The 15,708-nt window shown below is 35.5% G+C and overlaps 1 long non-coding RNA gene across 1 annotated transcript; it reads right to left on the reverse strand.

The window, feature by feature from the left end:
• Positions 1-5,624: 5,624 nt before the first annotated feature.
• On the reverse strand, positions 5,625-15,502 carry LOC108522633 (uncharacterized). Its single transcript, XR_001883553.1, has 4 exons — positions 15,351-15,502; positions 14,930-15,056; positions 8,421-8,478; positions 5,625-5,717 (listed from the first exon to the last, which is right to left on the reverse strand). It is a non-coding gene; the product is annotated as an uncharacterized LOC108522633 (long non-coding RNA).
• Between the last annotated feature and the right edge of the window lie 206 nt (positions 15,503-15,708).

Genomic DNA, 15,708 nt, shown 5'->3' on the forward strand with positions numbered 1-15,708 from the left:
CTAACAAGGAGCCCAGTGCCCTCCTGCTCCAGCCGCATCTGGACCCATCAGTGACTGCCTGGCACAGCCTGGGAGTGTCTTGTGGAGATCTTGCAGAGGTAGGGACGATTGTTCCTTCTACTTTTCCAGGGACTCTTGGGCTTAGGAACTTACCGTACACTTGACCTTGAGTCTTGTATTTGCTTCATCTGTAATGTGAAGTGCTAGCATCAGATGTTTGAGAGCTCCGAGCTGTGTACCTGGGTGTGTGGTTTTTGGGGAGTCATCCGCAGAATCACTCACCTACTGTGTTTCCGATGCCAAGGCTCTTGGGGGGGTCCCACTCTTATCACTGCTTTTCCTACCAGAGACTCCAAGGAAGGCATAGGAGATATTTCCAGGCTTAAGACCATGGGCTCACAGGTACCTATTTATATGCCCAAAGCAGAGTACTGTGGGTGTGCTGGGAGGGGTAGCCCTGTTCAAGAGCAATTTCTGCCCTTTGTAAATTATTTAAGAAACCTCCTTTGTCATTTTATTAGAAAGAAACCAGCGTGTGACTTTCCTAGGTAACATTGCATTCTCATAATACTGTTTGTATTTTTTTAAAAAGAGAGAAACACTTAAAATAAATTAGTTAAGCATTCAAATCAAGGAGCTGCACAAATAATAGTGAGAAAACTTGGAAAGAAATTATTTTTCAAGAGATATGAACAGAAATTAATGACTAGTAGACAACTTAAAACAGGTGATTAATAAAATTAGTTGATTTATTAAAAGATAAATAAAATACATTATCAAATAAAACTAATCAAAATAATAAAGAAGCCACAAATAAATAATTTTAGGAAAAATGAAAAGAATGAATGCTTTAAAAGTCACAAGACAGCACCTTGAACAACTTTGTGTCAATAAATTTGTTGAATGTTTAATTCATTTTTTTGGAAATGTAAATTATCAAAATTGTTTCAAGAAAAAATATAGATATAAATAAGCCATACCATTAAAAATTACATCGTGTCAAAAAATTTCTCCTTAAAATGGAAACCATACAAAAAATTAGTTTTATAGTTGATTTTTCAACCAATGTCTATGAGTAAAAGTATTCCTATATCTTATTTTTAACTTTCCAAAGGTGACAAGAAAGAAAAACTTATCTGTTTACAAAAATTAAGGACAGAACAGAAAAGTCGGAGCCAATTTCACTTCTGAACATGCAAATTCAAATAAAATATTAGAAATAAATGTCACCAGTATATACATAACAATCATGACTAAGTCATGTTTTCGGAGGAAAAGTTGATATTAACATAAATAAATTTCATATATACCACCTCATTACACAAGACAAGGAGAAAAAACAAAAAAATTCATTTTAATAAATGCAGAAAGTATTTTTGCACTGATACTCATTTAGGTAAATTGTTTTTAGAACACCAAAATTAGAAGAGAATTTCTTTAACTTACTTGAAAAGGTATTTACCAAAACTCCACAAACACCATAATTAATGGTGAAATTTTGTAAGCATTTTCTTTAATATAAAGAACCTCAGAAAAATTATCCAAAACTTAGAATCCAGCAAGAAAGAATACTAGGTGTTCTTTCGGCACATTTCTGGGTTTGCACCTTTAGCTAATTTTTCTATTGACCGTGCTGTTTTACAGCTCTGTAAATACAGAGATTAACTTGCAGATATTTGTCTAGTACAGATGAAAATAATTTATCTTCAGTGAAAGATATAACCTCCAAGTAAGTTTTATTGCTCTGTAGGGTACTAACCAGTTTTGTATTTAACCCAGCAATTTTATGCTAAAGTTTTTTTTATTAAATTGCCTATAAATACCTTAGCTCTGAAGGGTGTTTTTTTTTTTTTTTTTTTTTTTTTTTTTTTTTTTTTTTAAGACAGGGTCTGGCTGTGTCGCCCAGGCTGGAGTGCAGTGGCACACTCATGGCTCACTGCAGCCTCAGCCTGCCAGGCTCAAGTGGTCCTCCCACCTCAGCTGTCCTAGTAGCTGGGACTACAGGTACACACTACCACACCGGGCTAATTCTTGTATTTTTTGTAGAGATGTGGTTTTACCATGTTGCCCAGGCTGGTCTCAAAGTTCCGACCTCAATTCGGGATCTGCCTGCCTTGGCTTCCAAAAGTGCTGGGATTACAGACGTGAGCCACTGCGAACGACCTGAAGTATTTTTTGAACTCATTTTAACATCTTCTTGGTTCTCCCATTAATTAATCAATTGAACAAAATCCTTGACACATACCCATTTTATATTTGCATGAGTCATGATTTTACCTTTTGACAAGTACACTTAAACAGGAACAAGTGAGAGATATCTGTTAACACTACTTCAATTCATCATATAATAAAAGACCTAAATAAAGTAAAATAAATAAGATGTGTGTGTAAGGATTAGAACAGAAGAGAAATAAAGTTGTTACCGTCAGATGATATGGTTGTCTGTACAGAAAATCTAAGAATTTAAAGGACAACTGTTAAAGCAATTAAGATAATTCAGCTAACTTGCTGAATACAAGGCCAATATAAAATAATTAATAGTTTGCCTAAGGACTTAGAAACGAAGGTCATAAAAAGTAACTTGAAAAGATACAATTTACAAAACCAACAACAACCAAAAATGTACCTAGGAATAATTCTAATAGAAGGTGTTCACAATCTTTTTGGAAAAAAGTACAAAATTTTATTGAAAGATATGATAGAAGGCCTAACTAAATTACAAGACATATTATACCCATAAATAGGAATACTTAATACCAGAAAAGTGTCTATTTTCTGAACTTCTGTAAATTAAATGGAATTTCATTAAAATCTGAGCAATATATTTTTATGGAAACTGATTGTTTTAAAAAATTTATATGGGAGAGTAAAGTATCATGAATAGTTAAGACCATTTTAAAGACTTGTCTTAACCATATATCAACAGGATACCATAATATTTACAGGACGATGTGATATTGGTTCATAGACAAATAGATAAGTGGAATAGAATAGGAAGCCCAGAAACAGATGGAAGTGTACAAGAAATTTAGTTTATCATAGAAAAAGCTTTACAAATTAACAGAGGAAAGGGTGGGTGCGGTGGTTGCTGCACTATAGCCTGGGCAACAGAGCAAGACCCTGTCTCAAAACAAACAAACAAACAAACAAAAAACAAATTAACAGAGAAAAATGTTGGTGTGATTGATTTATTATATAAAAAAAATTTCCCTGACTTACGCCTTAAGCAAAAATAAATTTCATACAGATTAAAGATTTAAATGTGAAAACAAAACTCAAAATTTTAGATTAAAAAATGAGAATATGTTTATTATATTGGGGTAGGGAGGGATGTTTTAACTAAGCCCCCCAAAAAGAAAAGACTATAATGAACTTCTAATAGTAAAAGTTTAAGTCATCATGAACGTAACGGAAAGATAATTGTCAGGCAGGGAAAAGTAATTCACAACACAGAAAAGAGATTTATATCAAATATATGATGAATTATTACAGACAAAGTAGAAAAATGATTTAAAAAGTCATCCACACCCCTCCACCCCAAATAGGTAATGGATATGAGCAGGCAAATCACAAAAACAGAAAGCATAATGATGAGTAAACAGGATAGTAATGTCACTAGTAATCTGGGCAAAAAAAATGAAAACGAAGAATCATTTCATACCTATCAGATTGTGAGATGTAAACATTAATAATACCAAATATTAAGAGGTGATGTGGACCAATGATTACTTTTTTAAGAATCCGGTGGAAGTATAAATTGGTGTAACCACTTTGGAAAGCAATTTTATAATACACAAACATTTCAAAATTTGCAGATGTTTTTGAAACAAGAGAGTTTGGCAATATCCAGTATATCTGATAATGTGCATATCCTATGACCCTCAATTTCTTGTTTAGTCCTATTATCATAGAAAAGCTCTCATCAGAGACATAAAGATGTCCATTTGACACATTGTTTGTAATAGTGAAAACTAGAACCAAACACATCTCCACTAACAGGTGACCAAAAGCATAAGATGTGGTATCTTCCTATGATGCAAAACAACACAGCATTTAAAATGAATAAGCAAGAGCCATATGAATTTACATTGATAAATGTCAGGAATACAGAGGTTGAGTGTATAAAATAGGTTTCCAAGTATTAAGTAGAGTATAATTCCTTTTGCACATATTTTGGAAACCAGACAAAACAATATTATTTTAAAAATCTAGCCAGCCTACATGGCAGATAATGATAATATTTGGTTTTGGATTCAAAGAGAGGGAACTAGGATTTGAGCATTCAACTTGATATGCAGTGTAAACATTTATTCATTGTTGGTGTTTCATGCATGCCTCTATGTGCTTTTCTGTATTTATAGTTTAAAAAGAAAATAAATGAATTAAGGAAAATAGTGCATAATAAACAGAAGTTAAGAAATCAAATACACAGCCATAAAAAAGAACAAAATCATGTCCTTTGCAGCAACATGAATGCAGCTTGAGGCCATTATTCTAAGCAAATTTATTCAGAAACAGAAAATTAAATACTGCATGTACTCACTTATAAGTGAGAGCTAAACATTGGGTATACGTGGACACAAATATGAAAACAATAGATACTTGGGACTCCAAAAGTCAGGAGGGGGTGAGGTAAGGGTTAAAAAACCTTGGATGCTATGTTCCATACTTGTGTGATGGGATCATGAAAGCCCAAACCTCAAAGCATTGTGCAATATACCCATGTAACAAACCTGCACATGTACCTCCTAAATCTAAAAAAAAAAAGAAAACCGTAACAATTCTATCATAGAGTAACATTACAAAAAAGAAATCAAATAACATAAGGCTCCTTGATGGCATAGTTTCTTCTCACACTTTTGGCAAATAGCTAAGGTATCTAGATTCCATTGGGCATTGCATTGGGTGTATGGATTGTCTACAAGATAGATACAATTCTGGCTGAAACTCTGAAGAGAACACAGGCAAGTTAAATGATAATCACAATAGCGTAAAAAGAAAAACTGTCAACATGTAGAAGTATACAGCATTAATGCAGTTATATAAGAGAACCACTGTATTGAGTAGAATGCCTCTGGATGTAACAGAAACTAGCTTAAACAATTATAGGAATTTATTGATTTGAATAACTGGCACGTTTAAAGGTAGATCAGGATAGGTTTGATTCAACAGCTAAAAAACATCATCCACTAGCAAAATTCTTACCACTTCTAAATTCTTCAATCCATGGGGGTCAGCTCAGTATGGATCTACTGTTGGCTCCCCCTTGTGGTGATGGGTGATTACCAAATTATCACAGTTTTATGTTTTTCCTGTGCATGACCAGGGAGAGAGACAAGAGAGGCTGTTTTGGAAGAAATAAGTACAATTCTTTCTTTAGCAGCTTCCAGCAGATTTTTTCCCCAAAGCCTTGATACTGCTGTATTCCCAACACTGGGCAAAATGAAGACTCTTAATTAAGATCTGTTCAACTGACCTGCATCTCCACCGATAATCGGCTCATAAAACACTCAGCGTAATATCAAAAAGCCCAGCGTTTGTAAGGAACAAAATGCTTTTGTCTTTATACATATTACCAAATATTTATTAATATTTAATTCATCTATTTTAAAAATTTGCAGCATTTTTCTCCTGAAAGTATTGTCTTGAGTTGTGAGATGTCGTTTTTTAATACAGTCAGCCCTTTGTATCTGTGTATTCCATGTCCACGAATTCAACTAACCATGAATAAAAAGTATTGGAAAAAAAAAATACAACAAAAAGTTAAAGATTTTCAAAACCAATTTAGAATAACAACTATTTACATAATATTTACATTGTACTAGGTATTATAAGTAATCTGGAGATGATTTAATGTATACAGACGGATACGTTCAGATTATTTGCAAATACTACAGGGACTTGAGCATGCATGGATTTTGGCATCTACACTGTTTCTGGAAGGAATCCTCTGTGGATTTTGAGTGACAACTGTTTGTCTCTGTTCTGAAAGTTATAATCACAAATTATAGAATATGCGACTATGTTACTTAGAAATGTATAATGATGTTCCGGGCGTGGTGGCTCACGCCTGTAATCCCAGCACTTTGGGAAGCCGAGGCCGGCGTATCTCCTGAGGTCGGGAGTTTGAGACCAGCCTGACCAATATGGAGAAACCCCGTCTCTACTAATAATACAAACATTAGCCGGGCATGGTGGCGTTCACGCCTGTAATCCCAGCTACTTGGGAGGCTGAGGCAGGAGAATCGCTTGAACCCGGGAGGCGGAGGTTGCGATGAGCCCAGATCGCGCCATTGCACTCCAGCCTGGGCAACAAGAGCCAAACTCCGTCCTGCCCCACTCCAAAAAAAAAAGAAAAGAAAAAAAGAAATGTGTAATGATGTAATAGAAAATAAGTGTGTAAGGATGATTATTTTTATCTCGAATATAAAATCATAACTAAGGAACAATAAAAGCAGTAGGGGTAAATATGGGTAAATAATTCATAAGTTGGTAAAGTTCTACATAGCCTTGATATAAAAACCAGAAACTATAAAAAAAGATAAATTCAGCTACCTCGAAATTAAAATAGAGTACATAAAACTATAAAGAACGGTGGATATAGAAACAATGAACTAGGAATTAATATTTATAATACACGTGATTTATGGGTTAATTGCTGTAAATTATAAGAAATATTACAATATAAAATTACTTTATTGTAATAACTACAGGAAATAAAAAATGGCAAGAGTAATAAAACATAATCCACAGAAAAATACAAATAACTAACAAATATATGAAAAGATGCTACATCTGACTACCAATGAAAAAAATGTAAATTCAAGCAGTGAGATATTTTTCTTAGACAATATTAAAATGATGATCCTAGTGATGAAAACATTCCATTCTAGTGTAAACATTACATTCTATAATGCAAGTTAGTATAACTTTATGCAAAGCAGTTTGGAAATATCTATTTAAAATAAAATTACATTCAAAATTAAAATATTGATGATTTTCAAGTCAAAATTCTACTTCTAAGAAGTTTTCCTGAGAAAAAGTTGCACAAATGCAGAAAGATTTATCTGTGTAGGTATTCATTGCAACTCTGTTTTCATAGTAAAAATTAGAAACCACTTAATTGTTCATCAATTGCGAGCCAATTAAAAAACATACATATCTATAGAAATTATGCAGTTCTTAAAATAGTATGTTATATCTATACATGCTGACAAAGATAACTACTGAAGTGATAAAATTCCCAAACTATATACAACCTGATCACATTTTGTAAAATACATGATCTAGGTGTTTGAATGTGTATTTTAAAAATCCAGAAGAGTGTACATCCTAGGAAAATTTGTAATTATCTCTTGGGGATGGGATTATGAAAAAGTAACATTTTTTATGTAAACATTCTACGTTGTTTAAATATTTTACAATGGTCATGTAACACTTTTGTTACCAGAAGTATGTCTAATTTTACATATTTAAATACATAATTTTTACATTATGTTTTTATTACATTATAAATACAATTTTTACAACCTCTAAATGAAGGCATCAAAGCAATAAAAATGGAATATTGCAGTATGATGATGATTTTGAGATGGGAATGGCAGGAGACTGTGACATTCTAGGGAGCTTATAACATCAGCACTTGGTACAGCACATTTTGCTTTGTAGGTACAAAAATGCTTACCGATGATTCTCAAAATGTATAAAAGATCATCGCCAATCAGCTTCTGAGGTTTTCTCTGATTATTAATGGTGATCCATTTTGCTTTAATAAAGTAAAATGTTCTGTCTAATGATAGTTATAGCAGACAACCAAAACTATCTGGCTATGAAAAAAAAAAACTCCCTTCTCTTTGTCATATTTTATCATTTATTTACTAAGTATTTAGGGCTAAGGATTTAAAGATAAATAATAGTGAATATGCCTTCAAGTAACTTGAATTCTGATGAGAAGCCAAACAAATAATAAAGAAACAGAAGATAGGTATTAATACATTGAAATAAAGTGATAGTTGAGTCAGAGATGAAATAGGATTCTGTGCTTAGAAATTAAGCTGGTCTCCCTGTATGTAATGGTAGATATTACATTTCACTTTTAGATAGGTTTTTACTCTGTGATAAAATACTTAATTATAATTGTCTCTTAGTTATATAAGTTAGGGTGAATATAGTTTGGGAAATTGGCATTTGGGACTTTTCATGGAGAGCCGAGAAAGATAATATTGTACAGCAACTGTCCTCAAACATTTTACAGTCCCCAGCCTTTTTGGTACAAAGGACTGGTTTCACCGAAGACAGTTTTTCCATGCACCAGGACAGAGAGATGGTTTTGAGATTATTCAAGTGCATTATATTTATAGTGTACTTTATTTCTATTATTATTACATTGTAATATATAATAAAGTAATTATACAGCTCACCATCTTGTGGAATTGGTGGGATCCCTGAGCTTGTTTTCTTGCAACTAGATGGTCCCATCTAGGGATGGTGGGAGATAGTGACAGATCATCAGGCATTAGATTATCATAAAGAACATGCAACCTAGATCCTCTGCATGCACAGTTCATAATAGGGTCTATGCTCCTATGAGAGGCTGATGCCACCACTGATCTTACAGGTGGTGGAGCTCAGGCCCTAATGTGAGCAATGAGGAGTGGTTGCAAATACAGATGAGGTTACTCACCCACCACTCACCTCCTGCTGTGTGGCCTGGTTCTAATTAGGCTACAGAACAGTAGCAAGGGATGGGGCCAGTACCATTGCCTGGGGGTTGGGGACCCCTGTTGTACAGAGTGCAACAATTAGGAGACCCAATTACAGGATTAGCAGAGGGAATCACCCTGAGTGGCAAATATCCAAATCACAATGAGGTGACCCTGTACATAACATGGCCACAGAGTGTGGTTGATGCTGTAAACTTCCATGGACCCTGCTATTCTGACACAGCAGTATTTTTAAGGAAAAAATATCTGAGCTTAGATATAAGCTAAAAAGTGGTAAGCTGGGTGCCCAACATTGACCCCATGAGGCCTCGCCATCAGTATATGTCAAATTGGCAGAACAAGTCTTCAAACTATGGCATCATGAGCTAATAAGAAGAAGCAACATGAGTTCATGAGATGTAGATTAAATAAATCTCTAGAGTATCTGGACAATGAGGGATAAGAGAGGATAATAGACATATTCTCAAATAGGTTAGGTGGCTCATGTTGTAATCCCAGTACTTTGAGAGGCTGAGGTGTGATGATCGCTTGAAGCCAGGAGTTTGCAACCAGCCTGGGCAACATAGCAAGACCCTGTATCTACCAAAAGAGTTTTTAAAAAATTAGCTGGGTGCCCAGGCATGGTGGCTCATGCCTGTAATCCCAGCACTTTGGGTGGCCGAGGTGGGTGGATCGCTTGAGGTCAGGAGTTCAAGATCAGCCTGGCCAACATGGTGAAACCTCGTCTCTACTAAAAATATAACAATTAGCCAGGTGTGGTGGTGCTCACCTGTAATCCCAGCTAGTCAGGAGGCTGAGACACAAGAATTGCTTGAACCTAAGAAGTAGAGGTTGCAGTGAGCCAAGATTGTGCCACTACACTCCAGCCTGAGCGACAAAGCAAGACTCTCTCTCTCTCTCTCTCTCTCTCTCACACACACACACACACACACACACACTAGCTGGACATGGTGGTGTGTACCTGTAGTCCCAGCTACTCAGGAGGGTGAGGCAGGAGGATTGCTTAAGCCCAGTCATTCAAGGATGCAGTGGGCTATGACCTCACCACTTCATTCCAGCCTGGGTGACAGAGTAAGACCCTGCCTCTAAAAAAATTGAAAGAAAATAAAAATGAAAATAAAAGGCAGCAAATGGATACCTGGGGAATAAGAAGATAACAGTGGAGTGAAATCGTTTTGAATTAGAGTTGGGAAATTTGAGACTCTAAATATTGCTTTCTTCATTATAATTATGCCAATTTTAAAAGACAAGAGAATAAAGCAGAAGAAAAAACTTCAGAGTTTGAAGACAAGGTTTTCCAATTAACCCAATCCAACAAAGACCAAGAAAAAAGAATAAGAAAAAAATGAACAAAGCCTCCAAGAAGTTTGGGATTATGTTAAATAACCAAACCTAAGAATAATCAGAGTTTCTGAGAAATAAGAGAAATCTACAAGTTTGGAAAATATATTTGGGGGAATAATCGAGGAAAACTTCCCCAGCCTTGTTAGAGATTAGACATTGAAATACAAGAAGCTCAAAGAACACCTGGGAAATTCACTGCAAAAAGATCATCACCTAGGGACATTGTCATCAGGTTATCTAAAGTCAAAATGAAGAAAAGAATCTTAAGAGCTGCAAGGCAAAAGCATCAGGCAACATCTAAAGGAAAACCTATCAGATTAACAACAGGTTTCTCAGCAGAAACCCACCAAGCTAGAAGAGATTGGGGCCCTATCTTCAGCCTCCTTAAACAAAACACTTATCAGCCAAGAATTTTGTATCCAGTCAAACTAAGCTTCAAAAACGAAGGAAAGATACAATCTTCTTCAGACAAAAAAATACTGAGAGAATTCACCACTACCAAGCCACCACTACAAGAACTGCTAAAAGGAGCTCTAAATCTTGAAACAAGTCATGGAAACACATCAAAAGCATAAATCTCACAGGACCTATAAAACAAAAATACACTTAAAAAAAAGTTACACAGGCAACAAATAGCATGATGAATGGAATGGTACCTCACATCTCAATGCTAATGTTGAATGTACATGGCCTAAATGCTCCACTTAAAAGATACAGAATTGCAGAATGGGTAAGAATTTGCCAACCCAAGTATCTGCTGCCTTCAAGAGACTCACCTAATACAGAGGACTCACATAAACTTAAAATGTGGAAAAACAATATTCCATGCAAATGGACACCAAAAGTGAGCAGAAATAGCTATTCTTATATCAGACAAAACAAACTTTAAAGCAACACCAATTAAAAAAGACAAAGAGGGACATTATACAATGATAAAAGACTTGTCCAACAGAAAAATGTTAGAATCCTAAATATATATGCACCTAACACTGGAGCTCCCAAGTTTATAAAACAATTACTACTGTACCTAAGTAATGGACCTAAGAATTACTTATAAGTAATTCACTATAATTCCTTATAAGAATTACTTATAAGTAATTCCCTATAATTCCTTATAAGAATTACTTTTAAGTAATTCCCTATAATAATTACTTATAACAATTACTACTGGACCTAAGACAATAACATAATAATAGTGGGGGATTATAATACTCCACTGACAGCACTAGACAGGTCATTGAGAAAGAAAGTCAACAAAGAAACAATGGATTTAAACTATGCCCTGGAATAAATGGACTTAACAGACATTTAACAGAACATTCTACCCAACAAACACAGAATATACATTCTGTTCTTGAGTGCATGGAACTTTCTCCAAGATAGACCATATGATAGGCCACAAAACAAGTCTCAGTAAATTTAAGAAAATTGAAATTATACCAAGTACTCTCTCAGACAACAGTGGACTAAAACTGGAAATCAACTCCAAAAGGAACCCTCAAAACCATGCAAAGACATGGAAATTAAATAACCTGCTCCTGAATGATCATTGGGTAAAAAATGAAATCAAGATGGAAATTAAAAAATTCTTTGAAGTGAACAATAATACTGACATAACCTATCAAAACTTCTGTGATACAGCAAAGATTATGCTAAGAGGAAATTTCATAGCCTTAAATACCTACATCAAAAAGTCTGAAAGAGTACAAATACACAATCTAAGGTCATACCTCAATAAACTAGAGAAACAAGAACAAACCCAAACCCAGGAGAAGAAAGGAAATAAGAAAAATCGAGGTAGAACTAAATGAAATTGACACACAAAAAAATACAAAAGATAGATGAAACAAAAAGCTGATTCTTTGAAAAGATAAAAAAAAAAAAGATATATCATTAGCAAGAATAACCAAGAAAAGAAGAAAGAAAATCTAGATAAGCTCAATTAGAAATGAAACAGGAGATATTACAACCAACACCACAGAAATACAAAAGATCATTCAAGGCTACTATGGATATCTTTACACACATAAACTAGAAAACCTAGAGGAGGTGGATAAATTGCTGGGAAGATACAACCCTCCTAGCTTAAATCAGGAAGAATCAGATACCCTGAACAGACCAATATACAAGCAGCAAGATTGAAATGGTAATAAAAAAATTACCAACAAAAAAAAAATTGGGGACCAGACAGATTCACAGCTGAATTCTACCAGACATTCAAAGAAGAATTGNATGCAGAAAAGCATTTGACAAACTCCAGCATCCCTTTATGATTAAAACCCTCAACAAAATTGGCATAGAAGGGACATACCTTAATGTAATAAAAGCCATCTATGACAAACCCACAGCCAACATAATATTTAAAGGGGAAAAGTTGAAAACATTCCCTCTGAGAACAGGAACAAGACAAGGATGCCCACTTTCACCACTTCTCTTCAACATAGTACTGGAAGTCCTAACCAGAGCAATCAGACAAGAAAAACAAATAAAGGGCATCCAAATAGGTAAAGAGGAAGTCAAATTGTTGCTGTTTGCTGAAAACTCTAAAGATTCCGAAAAGCTACTAGAACTGATAAATGAATGCAGCAAAGTTTCAGGATACAAAATTAATGTACACAAATCCATAGCTCTGCTATACGCCAGCAGTGACTAAGCTGAGAATCAAATCAAGAACTCAACTGCTTTTACAATAACTGCAAAAAAAAAAAAAAAAAAAAAAAAATACTTAGGAACATACCTAACCAAGGAGGTGAAAGACCTCAACAAGGAAAATTACAAAACACTGCTGAAAGAAATCACAGATGACACAAACAAATGGAAACATATCCCATGCTCGTAGAAGGGTAGAATCAGTATTGTGAAAATGACCATACTACCAAAAGCAATCTACAAATTCAATGCAATTCCTATCAAAATACCACCATCATTCTTCATAGAACTAGAAAAAACAATCCTAAAATCCATACAGAACCAAAAAAGAGCCCCCATAGCCAATGCAAGACTAAGCAAAAAGAACAAATCTGGAGCCATCACATTATCTGACTTCAACCTATACTATAAGGCCATAGTCACCCAAACAGCATGGCACTGGTATAAAAATACACACATAGGTCAATGGAACAGAATAGAGAACCCATAAATAAACCCAAATACTCGCAGCCAACTGATCCTTGACAAAACAAACAAAAACATAAAGTGGGGAAAGGGCCCTATTCTCCAAATGGTCCTGGAATAATTGGCTAGCCACATGTAGGAGAATGAAACTGGATCCCCATTTCTCACCTTATATAAAAATTAACTCAAGATGGATCAAGGACTTAAATCTAAGGCCTGAAACTGTAAAATTCTAGAAGATATCCTCAGAAAACCCTCCTAGACCCTGGCTCAGGCAAGGATTTCATGACCAAGAACCCAAAAGCAAATGCAATAAAAACAAAGATAATTATCTGGGACTTTAAACTAAAGAACTTTTGGCTGGCAAAAGGACCAGCCAGCAGAGTAGACAGACACCTCACAGAGTGGGAGAAAATCTTTACAACCTATCCATCTGACAAAGGACTAATATCCAGAATTGACAACAAACTCAACTAAATCAACAAGAAAAAAAAAAATCCCATCAAAAACTGGGCTAAGGACATGAACAGACAATTCTCCAGAGAAGGTATATAAATGGCCAACAAACATATGAAAAAATGCTCAACATTGCTAATGATCAGGGAAATGCAAATCAAAACTACAATGCAATACCACCTTACTCCTACAAAAATGGCCATATTAAAAAACTCAAAAAATAATAGATGTTGGCGTGGATGTGATGAAAAGGGAATACTTCTTTTTTTTGTTATTATTATACTTTAAGTTCTAGGGTACATGTGCACAACGTGCAGGTTTGTTACATACATATACATGTGTCACATTGGTGTGCTGCACCCATCAACTCGTCAGCACCCATCAACTTGTCATTTACGTCAGGTATAACTCCCAATGCCATTCCTCCCCCCTTCCCCCCCCCTCCCCACAGTAGGCCCCAGTGTGTGATGTTCCCCTTCCTGTGTCCAAGTGATCTCATTGTTCAATTCCCACCTATGAGTGAGAACATGCGGTGTTTGGTTTTCTGTTCTTGTGATAGTTTGCTGAGAATGATGGTTTCCAGCTGCATCCATGTCCCTACAAAGGACACGAACTCATCTGAAAAGAGAATACTTCTACACTATGGAAAACAATGTGGAGATTCCTTAAAGATCCAAAAGTAGAACTACCATTTGACCCAGCAATCCCACTACTGGGTACCTACCCAGAGGAAAAGAAGTCATTATATGAAAAAGATACTTGCACTGCATGTTTTTAGCAGCACAATTCGCAATTGCAAAAATGTAGAACCAACCTAAATGCCCATAAATCAACAAGTGGATAAAGAAACTGTGGTGTATATATACAATGGAATATTACTCAGCCATAAAAAGGAATGAATTAATAGCATCAGCAGCAACTTGGATGGGATTGGAGACTATTATTCTAAGTGTAGTAACTCAGGAATGGAAAGCCAAACATCATATGTTCTCACTCATAAGTGGGAGCTAAGCTATGAGGATTCAAAGGCATAAGAATGACACAATGGACTTTGGGGACTCAGGGGGAAAGGGTGGGAAGCGGGTGAGGGATAAAAGACTACAAATTGGGTTCAGTGTATGCTGCTTGGGTGATGCTCAAAATCTCACGAATCACCACTAAAGAACTTACTCATGTACCCAAATACCACCATATTTTAAACTATGAAAATAAAAAAGTTTAAATAAATGAATAAATAAAAGATAAGGGAATAGAACCTCAGGAGGTTAACAAAATCAACCAAAGGTACCCACCTTTTAAGCAGCAGGAATAGGAATGAAACCCAGAGTGCCGAGTAACACAGCTGACGTGTCTTATCATGTTTACCCGACTACCTTCTTGGTGTATCCCTTTGAAGTCTAATAGGCACCTCAAACCTGACTGGACAAAATAGGACTCTTGACTTTTCTGTCTGTGCTCCAAATTCACTTCCCCACAAGTTTTCCCAATTTCAATTATGACCTTATCCATCCAGCTGCTGAGGCTCCCAACTTAAGAGGCTCCTTAATTTAAATATTTTTGCCATACAACTCCCTCCAGTTAATCAGTAGATCCCACAGGCTCTCTCTCTAAAATATACTGCCATTAATACTGCTCATCTATCATTTTTTTGTTCTGATGATGGCAATAGCCTCTAAGTTGGTCATCTAGTAGAATAAGCCTTAAAATAGTTACATCATATGCTGCTGAGAACTCATGTCTTCTTAATAATTTATCCTCCACACGGAAGTCAAAGTGAGCCTCTCCTTTAGACATTTGTTGGAATTGAGTAAGGTGTCAGCCTCCATGGCCTTTGGCTGTAGCTTATGGGGGAGCACCCTGTTCTGTTCCCCAAGCAGAGGAGAGGATAAATGTCATAACACTCTATCATTATATATCATTATAGAATGTCATAACATTCTATCCATTATGTGGAAATAAATGAAGGACACCCAAATGAGAAGTGAGGTTATTTACTTAGAGCTTTGCTATAGCAGATGTGTCAGCCACCATCAGTTACATTTGGCAGAGACTCAAGGCAGACAGGCAGGAG

The sequence above is a fragment of the Rhinopithecus bieti genome, unplaced genomic scaffold (assembly GCF_001698545.2).
Source record: "Rhinopithecus bieti isolate Rb0 unplaced genomic scaffold, ASM169854v2 scaffold_64846, whole genome shotgun sequence".
NCBI lineage: Eukaryota > Metazoa > Chordata > Mammalia > Primates > Cercopithecidae > Rhinopithecus > Rhinopithecus bieti.